A 12,522-nucleotide genomic window follows, 5' to 3' on the forward strand; every position below is an offset into this window, starting at 1 on the left:
TGAATAAATCTGACAGCTCAGGTGGAGAAACCAGAGAGCTGCATTACTACAAAGTATCCAACATATAAACCTGAAATCTGTGTGCAGCAGATGACGTGTAGGAGAATACAAAACATTTCCTGATCCTGACCTATCCATGTGTTAATGTCACATGGTTAAATGAGTGCATTGCTCTTTGTTACTATTTCAGCAGGCTGCGTGAGGCTGCAGGTATTTATTAAAATCAATGTTAAATCATTTAACACTCAGACATTAATTAGTGAAATACATACTAATATTTCAGTTTTGTTCATAACAGATCTGATACCAGGGGATAAAAAACAAATAAAAAGCCATCAGTGTGTCTGTGAGAGCACTGCTGAGAAAAGCTGAGAAAACCTTTTCATTGTGTACTGAGCTCTGTGCAGAAATGTGACTAAAAACCAGAAACACTGCAAATCCATCAGCTCAGTGTAAAGAAGAACCTGGCTGCCTGCAAAGCAAGACGCATTTTCTATTCGTCTGATGCTCAGTTCAATTTTGCCCTTTTCATCAAAATACCAATAATTAATATTATTAATGAGGGGAAATATTTGTTGTAGATTTGTAGAAATGTTTAGTTCTCAATATTCAGGGCCAAAACTAAACGAAGAGCGATACGACAGAGCCAAAGCTTTGATACCACTCTCACTGCTCTGCACTCATAATAACCTGTGCCCCAGCATCAGAATAAACGGACAGCACTGTATAACACTGAGCTACAGGTAAATCTGTGGGGACCTTCACCATACATTTTTTTTTTTTTTTTTTTTTTTTTTTTTTGCAGTTTCTTGTCCTGTCTAATGAAATAAAGAAATGCAGAACACATGCACCGGTGGCTTAGTAGTCCCATGTGTGAAACCCTAATGCAGTTAGCAAAGTGGTCATTCCAGGCTGCTGTTGTCTCTATTTACTTTCTATCAGGCTCATAAAAAGGATTTAAGTAAGAATAGTCATTTTTGGAAATCTACATAGAGCTTGTAATTGGTGGCCCACTATATGCTCTCTGTTCTGTGCCAATCACTTATTTATAAAATAGAGATAAATGATGCAAAATCCAGGTTACCCAGAGTCATTTTTAGAAAAAAAGTTGACAAAATTATGCTTATTGGCTATTTTTGTCCTTGTTCATATATTATGAATCATATTTGTCTTGAATCCTGGTTAATAGTAACCACATCACTTATTTACTTATAAATGTTTAAGGTTGTTTCTAGAACTGGCAAAACTTTGTTGACTTTCTTGAAACCTTGCACCTATTTTTGAGTGTAGATGAAAACTCAAATATCCACCAGTATACAAAGCTCTCTAAACATTATTAATACACTGTATGCTTATGGTTTATATTTCCTATATGTAAAATTTCTTTTGTCAGCCAAAGAGTCTTTCACAAACATATAAAGGTGCAGCATATTCCTACATTAAAATATAAAATTATTTAGAAACACCAATTGAATATTCCCCTGTAGTCTATACAATTCTCATGAACTTGTTTGGTTAGTTTAATTTGTTTACACCATTTTAGTAGTTTTTAATACGAGTCAAATAAACTGATCTCATCAAAGTTTAGTCTTTAAACACTGAATAACACTGAATCAAAATCCAAGCACATTAGCAGTTCAAATACTAATTCAAATTCAAAATTTGTATTTTCTTCCTACTGCATTTTTTGTATGACTTGGACGTATAAAGGAAATGGGAAATTCAGTTTTTGGGTTGAAACAGCTTATAATGATTTCCAGTGTAGAGAGCGATATTGTGAGCTGATTGAGTGTCCATTGGTGTACTTTCAACATCCACCACAATCACCACATGGTTTCTGTGAGCCATTTCAGAAATTCAGACTCATATCTAATTATTCTGTTAGAAATACATTACACTCAGTACCCAGACTTGGATCTGGATCTGGGCCCAAAACATGTCTGTCGTTTACACAGCTGATCAAAGTTTTAAATGAGATCCACTTCAATTAACTTCAGGTTTATTTATATAGTGCAAAATTAGAACAACAGCTCAGGTCACTTTATATTGTAAGGTGAATCAACAAAGCCATTAATGAGCAAACATTTTGCAGTGGTAAGAAGAAAAAAACTCCCCTTTAAAAGGAAGAAACCACCAGCAGAACACCCCCCAACATGCCATGACCAGTTGGGGGGTGAGAGGAAATAGAAAAGAAAAAAAGAGAGCAAGACTTAACACAAACTAAAGGGAAGAGAAAGTGACGATGTAATGACAGGCTGGTGTATAAACACATGGAGAGTGAAAAGAGGTGAGTGTGTCTCAGCAGCAGAACTAAAGGATGGTTTAGGGCACAGGTGTCGAACTCCAGGCCTCGAGGGCCGGTGTCCTGCAGGTTTTAGATGTGTCCTTGATCCAACACAGCTGATTTAAATGGCTAAATGACCTCCTCAACATGTCTTGTAGTTCTCCAGAGGCCTGCTAATGAACTAATCATTTGATTCAGGCATGTTCACCCAGGGCGTTATCTAAAACCTGCAAGACACCGGCCCTCAAGGCCTGGACTTTGACACCCCTGGTTTAGGGTCATCTGATCCAGCCCTCACTATAAACCCCAACCCTATCCAAAAGGAAAGGTTTGAGTGTGATCTTCAGACTACAGAGGGCATATGTCTCATGGGTTGCACAGAGTGAACAAGTAATTCCTGAATGCCAAAAGCTCAGCCCCATTTCCAGGGGCAGCCAATCAGAAGAACAAAGAAAGAAGCTAAAACAGCCGGTTTTAGACAGAGGACTGCGGTTCTCTGTCAGAGATGACCGTATAAGAAAAAGGCAGATTATTTTAAACTGACTCATGCAAAGCTAACCGTGGAATCAAACAAAAAGAATTCTGGAACTGGAAATGAGCAAAATGGAAGGTTTGGTTTTGCAGATAAATGGTTTGTGTGTCTTTCTCCTCTCATACCAAAGTTGCAGCTCACTGTAAAGCTGAGATAGCTTGCAAAGATCAAGAATTTAAAAGACATAATCCCAAGTCTCGTTTGTTTGCTGCCAAATATATGAGAAAAAAAACTATTTACAAGAAACATGTTCTGTTGTAGCTGTAGGAAACAGTTATTTTAAAGCGTTAGTTTTTTTTTTTCTAATAATGCATTTAAAATATATCACCAATGATTAATGACTGAGGAAGCTTTTAGCCAATTTTATTAAGTAAGTAAACATGTTAGATAATAATGCCATAGTTATACGACACACTAAATTCATAACAAATTCTACAATACACAACACTACTCTACTCTAAAATTAGTCTGATTTGAAAAGCTAAAGCACTGGTGTGGTCTTTCAAGGAAACACCCCAGTCAAGCTGAGCTGATGTGGAGTAAACATGTGTTTTACAAATAAGATTATTTCTGTTTTATGGTCATCAGATGTGGATTTGGGACCATCGCTAATACCCAACACAGCCTTGAAGAGAGGAATATGAGAGCATGAATAATTGTAATTGGCCTCATTGACCAGCTTTGGTTGTAAAAAGTATCTGAGGAAGAAAAGGATGTATGATTTTCATTTTTTGTTTTCATTCACACAATTAAGCAGAGAATACTAAAAGGTTTGTAGAATTAAATGTGATCATCCTGCAGAGACACCGGCAGATTTTCTTGTATGCTTTATTTCTCAGGCTCTGGCAGACTTTCATCAATAACTAAATCTAAAATATATTAGTGGGCAATGACATTTGTGGGTATAAGTGAAAGACAGGCAGGCTGAAAAAGGAGCTTTTTACATCGTTTTTACTCAACATTGGTAACTTGGACCCAGAGGTGTGGACTCGAGTCACATGACTTGGACTCGAGTCAGACTCGAGTCATTAATTTTATGACTTTAGACTTGACTTGAAAAAAGGTTGTAAGACTTGTGACTTGAATTGGACTTGAACCTGTTTACTTGAAAAGACTTGATATTTTACCCAAATCTAAAATTTAACATACATATTATATAAAAAGTGCGGACCATTAATTCACTTTATTCATTCATTCATTCTTACCACACTCCGTATGTATGTGAGCGTGGGCTGTAGCACAGCCAATCAAATTAACCAGATTTGAAAAAAACAAGAACAAAAACGCTCGAGCCAAAAATGCTTCCAAGAGTAATTTCTTTCGGGTACATAAACTACGAAGTAGTCAACAAAAACGAAATGCAATATGCAAAACATGCAAGAAGAGAATCACAGACGGAGATGGAACAACTTCCAACTTTGTCCGACATTTGAAGTTGCATAAAGAACGGTAGGTGGTGCTTTTTTTTTTTTTTTTTTACGATGAGACAGCTGACTTAGCTAACTTCATCTTATTAGCAAATGTTCTTCGGGCTACGTTGATGATACTGTTTGGCTTTAACAGGTATGATATGTTTGTCATGCTATTTTAAATCCGGTCCTGCAAGCGCATCCAAGAATAACATGCAACTTGTTAGCTCAGAATTGTCGGTGAATGGTGAGCAGGGTCCGTTTCAGAAAGTGGGTTCTGTAGCTGTACTCAGTCTCTCTCCGTCTCCTCCCCATCATTAACCCCGTAGATTTAACCCAGTTTAGACTGACAAATATTTATTTTACCATCACATCACAATTCAAAATCACTGTGTTTAATTTGCAATTAGTGTATGGTCGTGTTTAACTTTTGCATGTCTGAGCCAGGAAAATTTTTTTTTTTTTTTTTGGTTAGAAAATCTGGCCCACCTTAGTGTGTAATTGAGTAGTCCTGCTATACATGGCCTTTTTCTTCTGTCATTTATGTCAATACATCAAATAAAATACTTTGATCTTATATTATTAGCTGTTGTTTATTTGCAAAGGTTATTCTCAACAGGGATGCTAGACAAAAACGGCGTTTTCTACTGACAGCCTAGCATACGCTCTCCACTTGCAGTGAAAAAGAAAAAACACCCCTTCCCTATTGGTGTTAGAGTTTACCATGTCAGCCAATCAAAAAATGATAAGGCAACGTGTGACATTTGGTTGTTTAGGAGAAGGGAAGTTTTAGGAGTGACACCATGACGGAAAGCGGGCGAGCGAAAGAAAGAGAGAAAGAGAGTTTTCATATGTGAGACATTAGTGACGTTTAGCGTGTTTGGAGGCTATAGTTAGTTTGTTGTGTAGTTATTGTTTTGTATTGTGTGTCGGTTAGACTGCTGAATTTCATATTTGATCTAAAAAGCTGTCAAAGGCAGATTCCAGTGTAAACGCTGTCTCCACATAGAAAACTGGACTGTTGCACCTCCAGTTGTCAGACCTGCAGGGTTTAGGCCTGTGGTGTTCTCCTCTGTCTTATACTGAACACAAACTACATTTTTGGACTGGCACAAATAATTTGTGTGCCTTCTTATTTGATGCAGCACACCTGATTGTTCTGTAAATAGATTTAAATGGTTATATAAAAACGCCTGAGGCCTTGGCTGCATTTTTAGGTAAATAGTACCATATAACTTTGTTGTTTGCAAAACTTGTGCATAATTTTTAGAAATGTACAATTTCTATTTGCATTTCAAGTTATGAAAATGATTCGTTAAACATGTAAAAAATATAACTTTTTCTACTCGGATTCTGAATTTTTGTCTGAATTTAGATCAACTGTGCTAATATAGTATACCAAAATGAAAAAATAACTCAAATTTCAGATATTTGAGGTTGTGCTGTAAATAATGATACCAAACAAGGCAAGAAAAACATATTTTAAAAGTGAAATATAGAAGTAAAATCAAAAGTAGTCAAGAACGGCCAATTATACCCGGGACCCCAGAGGGTTAAAAAAAACGACTTGAAAGGACTTGAAATTCAAAGTTTCGGACTTGGGACTTGACTTGAAAGTTGTCTGTCTTGACTTGCGACTTGACTCTGACTTGCTTGACTTTACTTGAGACTTGACTTGTGACTTGAGGATAAAGACTTGGGACTTACTTGAGACTTGCAAAACAATGACTTGGTCCCACCTCTGCTTGGACCCATAGTAACACCTCACAAATAGGTTACTTCAAATATCATTAACTGCATTACTGCTGTTAACAGTCCACAGGCTGTTAAAATGATTTAAGCACTATTAAAAAACTGTCAGCTGACCCAGCCATCTTAGCTAATTACAAACCAACACTCCTATTATGTAAACGAAGCTTGAGTGAGCTATACAGATGATACCCAGTATTATCTATCAATGAAGCCAGATGACACACACCAATTAGTTAAGCGACTTCTAAATTCAGATGAAACATTCAGATGAAACAGAGGTCATTGTACCCAGAGATCTTACAAGCATGGTGTCTAACCAGATACTTACTCTAGATGGAATTATCTTGTAGTGATGGTAAATTTGATTCTTTTTACTGAATCGAGTTTTAATGAGTCACTCACCAAAGTGAATCGGGTTTTTTGAGTCATTTGAGTCACTGAGTCAGTTGACCAGAGAGTGCAAAAAATGTACATTTTCACTCAAACTTAATTTGTTTCTCTTTTAATGTAAATCCTACTGCTAAGATGAGTGATTCTTAAAGAAAACAACTATTTTATATAGCAAAAAAGAGCAAAAGAATTTCTAAAGGAACATTTCTTTTGTTTATTTTTTATTTTATTAGTATTTTCCTTACATGTGTCAAATATATATTTTCTCATCTAAATGTCCACTGGCGCTGTGAGCCAGGGGGCGGTAGTGCGCCTTAACATTGGTTTCCAACCAAGAAGAAGAAGAAGAAGAAGCTGCGGGCCAGGAGGGAGGGGGTGAGTGAGTGAGTGAGTGATTCGTTCGCTCTATGATTCAGCACAGGAGGGAGGGGGTGAGCGAGTCATGAGTGATTCGCTCGCTCTATGATTCAGCACAGGAGGGAGGGGGTTAGCGAGTCATGAGTGATTCGCTCGCTCTATGATTCAGCACAGGAGGGAGGGGGTGAGTAGCTCAAATGTGCTGTTAGCATGTTAGCAGAGCGATGCTACTGTGAACCGAGGAGCTATTGTCTTGATGTGAGCTTCTACTTAGGGTTTTTTCTTCCAGTTCAGAGCAGAAATGTTTTTGTTAAGATACTGGATGTTGTGTTTTTCTTCACAATTTGAATTATAAGCTAGATATATTTCTACTAATGAAATTAATTTGCTAACAGCAACAGGGATGAGTCAGTGAGTCAGTTGCGCTTGTGAATCATGATTCATGAGTCAGTAAAGTGATTCTCGAGTATTGAACGATTCGTTCATGATTCGCGCATCACTATTATCTTGGCCTCCAGTAACACTGTGAGGAATGTTGGAGTCATTTTTAACAAGATCTATCCTTTAAAGTGCATATTAAACAAAAAAATGTACCACTGCTCTTTTTCTTTTGCTCAGCATATCTAAAATTACCGTGTCTTTTTTAAATTTTATTTTACTTTTAAGCCTCGTGAGTAAGTCAATTGTATCCTTAAATATTAGTATTTAGTTAACAGCTGACAGATAAGGACAGGACAAATGACCTGACGATGGATCTGTAGAAAGCTGGAATAAATACTCTTGAATGGCATAACAAAAAGATGGTCACATGAACAGCAGATTAACTATGAACGACATGAATATGACTAATAACTCACTATTAATGATGATTGAATCTTCCTGATCTACATTCCTGATAGTTAATGTGGTTGAACATAAACTAATTAATGCCTTTTTATGCACAGTCACAAAGTTAAGAATGATCATTCTCATACCTTTAACATAAAAAGTTACCTTATCACTGGTGTAAATGATAGAAAGTCAGAAAAGGAACCATACTATATTTTTTATCATCTTTCTCCACTAACACACTTACCGTAGTGCTTTTATGTGAGCAGCTGTGCCCAGACAGGGAAGTTTTAGTTTTCAATTTTTAAACACACTAATGAACAGAGATCGTTCTCCTACTGTAAAACATTGTCCTAGATCCCCAGTACAATTCATTTGTATATCCAAACACAGGATCTAAGGAAACCACCAGTGCAGAAATGTCATGGTATTGTCCACAATCCTTCATTCCAAAAATCGACATATCACACTGACAGTTTCTATTTTCCTGATGTTGTAAGCAGTGCTGTTATGTTTTTACCACTGTCTGTTATATTGTCCTCAGTTGCACTCATTTTGCTTTGAACCTAAGCAATTGGTTCATTAAAGCATTCATTAAGGAATTGCTATTTGTTAATGACAGCAAGAGTTCACATTTATTTGCACTTAATGCTTTCCTTCCAGTTTGGAATGTTACCTTCAGCCATCGCTGCAAAAAACAAAAACAAACAAAAAAGCAGGTGCAGACAAGCAAGTAAAACTTTATTTTGATAGCACATTTTTATTCCAAGTGCACAAAGTATTTCTCCCCCACTCCCTAATGTTTTTGTATACCACTACTGCATGTTATTAACTTGTTCTCCTTTGTGCTTGCACTCGTTTTTTATCCTGTCTTCCTTATTTAGTACATTTCATGCCAATCTTCTCATGAACCTGGGCTTTTTTGGTTTTGTTTTTACTCCAGTGTGTTGAAATATGTTATGCTAATTTGTAATGTAGAAGTCTATTATAGCGTCAATTAAAATCATTCTTCACTCTCAATTATTATATTTTTATATATAAGTAAAAGAAAAAACAGAGAAAAAGGTTAAGTTTAAGCAAAGGTTGCTTATTTTTTAAGATGAAACATTTATTCATTGTGTGCACACCTCACATAATTATGTTTTGTTTTGTGTTCATGTTTAAATCATACCTGCACTTACAAGGTGTTCGCTCTTTCATGCAACATTACAAGTGCTTCATTTACTTCTCATTAGGGATCATCAGAGTGAAACACACAGAAATTCTCTGAGTAGCTGCTCAGCATGGACACACACGCACACACACCTGCTACTCCAACGTCCTCATAATTCACCACTTGTGTCATCCGTCGCCGTATTATCACGATCGCTGGAAGAGACTCAGTGAAGCATTAATACGAAGCTGTGGTTTTTGTGGAGCACTAGATGACATTTGGTGGTGTGTCCCAACATAATTGAATGTACTCAGAAATCCCTCTTCACAGCCTAATAAAGCACAGAACAGATTTTTGACACATTTTATGATTACATTAAGCAGAAAAAAATGCTTTATGGTTGCACCTCGGCACAGGCTAAAGCCATTAATTGTTCAAGGTTTCACCTTGCAGTAATGAAGTAGTGCAGGGTTTAATGGGCCCAGATCTGCAAATGTTACAGCAGCATAAAATTGGAACGTAATTATTTTGGCCCAATTAAAATATGACAGACTTATTCTGTTGAAATTAGGCGGTGATATTTGAGAGCCTGGAGAGATGTATAGCTCTATTCAGAACCACTTTTATTCATTGCTGAGGATTGTAATATATAGCTCAGTTAAAACCAAGGTGTGTAATAAGACAGGCAGCTCAACCTGAGGCTTTATTCTTCACCTTACACCCCCACAAATTTACATGAATCACAGCAAGAAATGATCTTTCTTCATGCATATACTTTTAATATAAAAGAAATTTAAATGATGATAGACCTGAAAAGGCAGTTGAATGTGTGGGATGGCAGCAGTGCCGGTGTGACTGCAGACTAACGGTCAGTCTTAATGTTACAGGTGTATTTAGAAGTTATCCACACAATGATTGGCTGATCAGGGATGCACAACTCTTCAGCTACTGATTGCTCTACTGTGGTTTAAATGTGACTCTCCGATTGCTTTCTATTTTGAACTGAGCACCTCGCCCTGAAAAGAAAATCAAACTTGAACAGTTTGCCATGATTTAAAGACATACCCAGTTCATTGTATCTGTTTTTCTTGTATTGTACACACACACAAATACACAAGAGATATTACTTGCTCTGCAACAAAAATCCCTTTGTAGAATATTAAACAGTTAAAGTCTGATATTTTTTACAAGCTGGTAGAGACCAAAAACAGAGCTAAAAAAGCTACCATCCTAAAGTTACATTTTCAGTTTCAGTTTCCCTTCAAAGGTGCTATTTCTAGGCTGCTCCCGGAAATCCCATTCTGACTACTTGTACCTGTGTGTCTGTATCAACGCAACAACTTGGATTTCATTTTGCAGATAATGAAAAATTCGCATCAAACAAAATATGAGAAGCAGGGCTGAATTCCTTTTTGTAATGCATTTTGTGATGGGATATGATGGCATGTGTGCAGTTTTTTTTCAGACGCTCTTTCTGAGGCTCTTCGGGAATGATACTTGAGAGAAAGGTGGGTCTGTTTGACCTGCATCTTTTCCAGTTCTACCACTAAGATCATTTGCTAGATTTTCAAAGTGCCAACAACTTTTCTCCCTTCCAAAGGTTGACACCTGGGACTGAAATATTTGGGGGGCTTGAATCAGACAACAGACTAAACATAAAGGCATCCTAGCACATAGTGGAAACATACAGCTGTTCTACTTCAATTGAAAACAACTTCCATTCCATAAGATACAGCCTTTTAATGGCAATGGCATTTTGCCATTAGGATAACAATAATCAATTCTCCAGCCTGATCCAATGCTGCTTGAGATGGCTTATTGATGTCCTCACATTGCGTGGAGCAGAGATGGTGCTGCTGGTGATTTAATGATAGATTGACTTGCAGGTTGAAGCTGGATCCTTCCAGAATGCTAAGTGGTGCAGTTAACCTTTTCATAGCTGATTCATTTTTTTCTCTTGCAGCAACAAATTCTTAAAATAAATCTTAAAGTTCCAAAGTTAAAGCTTCAGCATTAATGAAACAGGGAGCATGGCAAGGGGTTGGAAAGGCCACAGATAATTCAGACAAGAAAGTCACTTACAGTAATTGCAGCATGAAGAAATTAACAGACTGAAACATCTATATGTAATTTACAGCTGGGTAGGTTGTTATTTTTTCACTGCAACATTCTGTCATTGTCCTCAGCTGTTTTAAGGTGAGTCACTGACTGTTGTCATGAATCATCCCTGCTTGCCCACACAGAGAACACACACACACATACAGTATGCACTCATCAGCACTGGATGTTGAAGTTTCAGGGCCAGTTGTTTTAAAGTCAGCACTGTTCTCTGTGTGCTTATTATTGTGCTATCTTGTTAGGCTGTCCTCCCTCTAGTTTTGCCAGCATTCAATCAGAAAGTAAGGTCCCAATCTTCAGTCTTGCAGGGCATAATTATCATAGCCACTGTAACAATCAGTTCCAGATACAGTTGCTGAGAATATGTTAGGCAGTGTGTCAGTGTGTGTGGGTGTGAGGTGATCACACTGAAGAAGCGAATGATGCTTTTGTGGTACAATTTTCATTTTTTAAAATTTTTTATTTTATCTTGCATTAAAAATGACCCCATAGTATGGTATATTTGACTTTCATTTCATTAAGAAGCCTCTAATTGACATGTGTAGATAATCATTCACTTCTCAAAACAACATATTCATTTTTAAGTGACCATAGTAATACCAAAAGGAGGAAATCACTTGTTACGAGCCACAAAGGTGTTAACATTTTATTCATGTTTGTGCCATCTTGGGTCGTGATGAGCGAGGGCTGGCTTTTACAGTGAAACTGCATGCAGCATATCCCAAATGATCCATCTTTCTGACACCCAGTTCACAATCCCTGCACACTTGAACATGCACACTGTCTTGTTTACTGCCAGTACATTTATTAAAATGCAGTCACCTTCGGTGGGTACCTGATGAAGGTCAACAGAACCAGAATGTTATCATTTAATAAATGCATAAGCAGTGGTGATTTGTGTGGAAATTGCATTTAATTGTTTTTGTGAAATCTTTCTGACACGTAAAAGGACCAAAATGTACAAAATGGGCTGAATGCTTAATTCAGTATGACATGAAATGAGTGACTGAGCCCATGAACTCTTCATTACAGAGTCAAGGCCAAGGGCTGTTGTTGATATTTTCCTTTGATAGGCATTTAAAAGAATAGATATTTAGGACACTACAGTGTTTGTGTTTGCATTATCTTGGTTTTTAATTATAAAAATTCATATCAAAAGATCATAATCATAAGCAAAATGTGTTTCATATAAGACATGCACCTGACTTGCTTAAGTTTAAGGTGATTTTGAAAGTGGCATGGTTGCTGGTGCCGGACAGGCTGTGCTGTATTTCAGAAACTGCTGATTTACTGGAAATTTCCAACATAACCATCTTTAGGATTTTCATAAAAAAGTCAGAAAATCAGAAAATAAATAGTGAGAGATCAGTGGATGATGATGGTGGTTTAATTGTGTGAGGAATATTTTCTCAGCCTGCTTTGTATCAGTTGTGCATCATTTAAACAACACAGACTACCTGAGTATTGTTACTGGTACCCATCTTCTGATCACTGCTTTTAGCAGGATAACGCACCATGTCACAAAGCTGAGGTCACTAGAACATGTCAGTATAGACCACAGCAAGAATGTTCTGTGTTCATATCCACCATCAGGTCTTGTTGAGTTTGCATGTTTTCTGAGTGCCTGTGTGGATTCTCTGTGTGTTCTCTGTAAAGCCTAACCTCTGGGTTCCACTGTAATCACAACATGAACAATTTT

This window comes from Oreochromis aureus, linkage group 9, assembly GCF_013358895.1.
Source record: "Oreochromis aureus strain Israel breed Guangdong linkage group 9, ZZ_aureus, whole genome shotgun sequence".
Lineage (NCBI taxonomy): Eukaryota > Metazoa > Chordata > Actinopteri > Cichliformes > Cichlidae > Oreochromis > Oreochromis aureus.